Source organism: Gavialis gangeticus, unplaced genomic scaffold (assembly GCF_001723915.1).
Source record: "Gavialis gangeticus isolate Ggan-Ray unplaced genomic scaffold, GavGan_comp1, whole genome shotgun sequence".
NCBI classification, from domain to species: Eukaryota; Metazoa; Chordata; order Crocodylia; family Gavialidae; genus Gavialis; species Gavialis gangeticus.
In genome coordinates, this window is record NW_017729024.1 from 105,552,768 (window position 1) to 105,555,572 (window position 2,805).

The 2,805-nt window shown below is 40.0% G+C and overlaps 1 long non-coding RNA gene across 1 annotated transcript in view; it reads right to left on the bottom strand.

Annotated features, from left to right (window-relative positions):
- LOC109297615 overlaps positions 1–2,805 on the bottom strand; it is a 22,753-nt gene that overhangs the window by 13,571 nt on the left and 6,377 nt on the right. The window contains exon 2 of the long non-coding RNA XR_002097363.1: positions 824–827. This is a non-coding gene — a long non-coding RNA (uncharacterized LOC109297615). The remainder of the gene's footprint in view (positions 1–823; positions 828–2,805) is intronic.

A 2,805-nucleotide genomic window follows, 5' to 3' on the forward strand; every position in this document is an offset into this window, starting at 1 on the left:
TACACATACCATTGTACCCAAGGGGGTATTAGATAACTCTTTGCTGCGTGAATCATCAGGGGACCAGGTCTACTGAAGAAACAAATATAAATGTAATAGCTTGCTGATGTAACATGTTCCAAAAGTAGACACTAATATATCTATATCTATATATCTATATCTAGATATATCTATATCTATATATCTATATATAGATATATATATATATATATCTATATATAGATATATAGATATAGATATATCTAGATATAGATATATAGATATAGATATATTAGTGTCTACTTTTGGAACATGTTACATCAGCAAGCTATTACATTTATATTTGTTTCTTCAGTAGACCTGGTCCCCTGATGATTCACGCAGCAAAGAGTTATCTAATACCCCCTTGGGTACAATGGTATGTGTAACTTGCTGGAGCCTCCCAAACTAGAGTGCTGCAAATGTAGGTGCCTAAAACATGAAGTGGAAGAAATATATCCTCCAAATATTACCTAAAATGCACTTATATTTGTCATGTTTCTGCATTATTTGGCAGGAGTTGATGTCCAAAGTGGGCTATTTTGTCATATTGGACATGCAGAGCTGACCCTAGGGGGGTGCGGGGCCTAGGGCAAATCAACCTGTGCAGAGCCCCTTTAACAGTGTGCGGGGCCGTGGGACCCCTGAAAAGGCAGGGCATGGCAATGCCATAGCAATGAAATTTGGTGTCTGGGGCCAAGCAGATCCCGCGCGCCCCAGGTGAGTCACTCTTCAGAGGACGCAAAGCCAGGGGCACATGGGGGGAGGGGAGGTGATGAGTGGCCGGATGCTTTTTCCGTCTCACGGGGCTTAGCTGCCAGCTCCAAGCGGGCCCCGCGGGAGGAGCTGCGGTCTCTCCGCCTGGCTCTGCGGGGGCCCCCAAAGCAGTCACCACAATTCACCCTATGCAAGGGGTGGCTCTGTGGACATGATACCAATGTTTTAGAGACACCATCACATGATAAACGTTAGGTCTAAAAAAACCCCCTAAGCCTTGCAGATGTGCCCCATGGGTTCATGTCCTCTGGGAAACCTGTTGTGTTGCAGCTTTCTCTGACAGGTGTCAGAAACTGATCTTTTCCTGATTTATGCTAAGCATGCCTAAGCAAACTTTGAAGAGTCTCTCTGCTTATTGTCATTTTAATGCTGGTTTCCTCCTCTCTCTCTAAAATTTGGTTTCTTAGCCTGTTACCCCTAAGGTGGTTACAGATCGCATTTGGAGGAAGATGAACTCTGACTTCAAGAGAAATTTGTGGAAAGGGAAGGTAATTGAGATTGTAAGCACTTCATTACCTCAGTCCTGGAATATGTGAAGTGTTCTTAGGCACAATATAAGCTTATAGTGGTGGTGAAAACTAGTAATACTGTAACTCTGCTCGTGTTCTTTCATTTAAAAGATGAAGAATTTATCTCTGCTCCAAGCATGGTGCAAGAGAAAAAAATTGATGAAAATCGAGAGATACTGGAAAGGAGGGTCTGTCATCTGTGGCACATCTTTCCATAAGATGGAAATTGAAGGGGCCAAACTGAAGAGAAGAAACGGAAAGTGAAGTAAAAAAAATGGTCTTGAACAGAAATAAAAATAAATTGGAGACTCATTCACTTTCCTGGACCTGTAAGCTTTATTCCTCTCCTCAGAACATTTTCTTTGAAATGTCCTCAATTGTAGGTCAAATAGACACATACTTGGCACTCCTGAATCAGCTTGCTTAGACATAAGCTGAGGAGAGTAACATTTTAATGCTAATTTAAAGGAACCTGATAAATAGGAAGAGATCTGAAGCAGACTCCTGATTCCAAACAAAGCCAAACTAGATTTGGATCTCATATTCCCCAGATCATTCAAGCTGTGACCTCTCCTACGTGTACTAGTTAAAGCTGCTTGTATGTATTAGAAATGTTCTGGTTACTGTTAATAATAGATTATAAAACAGCATAAAATACTGTTTTCCACCAAGTGACCAGCTCTAGAACTTGGCCTGTTGATGAGACTATAGGCTTTAAGGAAGATCATACGAGAAAAAGACAAATGCAGAGGAAGACCTTGAGAATTCTACTTGAGGAACAGTGAGAGAATTAGAGAACTACAATATGGTATACTTGTCTGATAAATAAAATGAAGCCTGTTTTGTACCTCACACAGCAGCAACTCTTAAAAAAAAAAAAAAAAAAAAAAAAAATGTTCTGTGGTACTGACAATCAAAATTTTTCTGTGGTACTCACAATCTGTGCTGGTCTTATCAGTTAAGATATGAATTTTCCATGCTTCATGTCTTGCAGTTCCTGTGCAGGACCTTACCAAATAATGGGGAAAAAGATTACTATACAGTGATTTTAATAGTACTTTTTGCAATAGTTCTTTCTGCTTTGCACAGATATGCAAGGTATTTCCTCTCTAAGCATCAAGCATCAAGCTGTGCCTGTGACTACTTAAGCTGTAATATTTTTGTAAAATGTCTTGATTTGCCATTATCCCAAAGATTCAGTTGTCTTTCAACAGCAAACAGTGCTTTCTGCCACTTTTTAAAAATTCCATTACCTCTAGGCCATTTTCTCATCTATCTGTTTTCCTTTGCATTGCTTTGTATGGTTTAGTTTTTCCTCAAGCACACCTAGCTGGAGAGATCCTGTGTATGGAGACTGTCTGATAGACTCTGTGGGGAGGGAACCTGCTTTGTGTGTTCCTCCTGCCTGCCAGGTGCAAACTGCCAATTTCAGACTAAATTTTTTTTTTTTCTTTACTTTGGAAAAAATAATTTCTGGTCTCATTATTTCTTTGCTACAGAC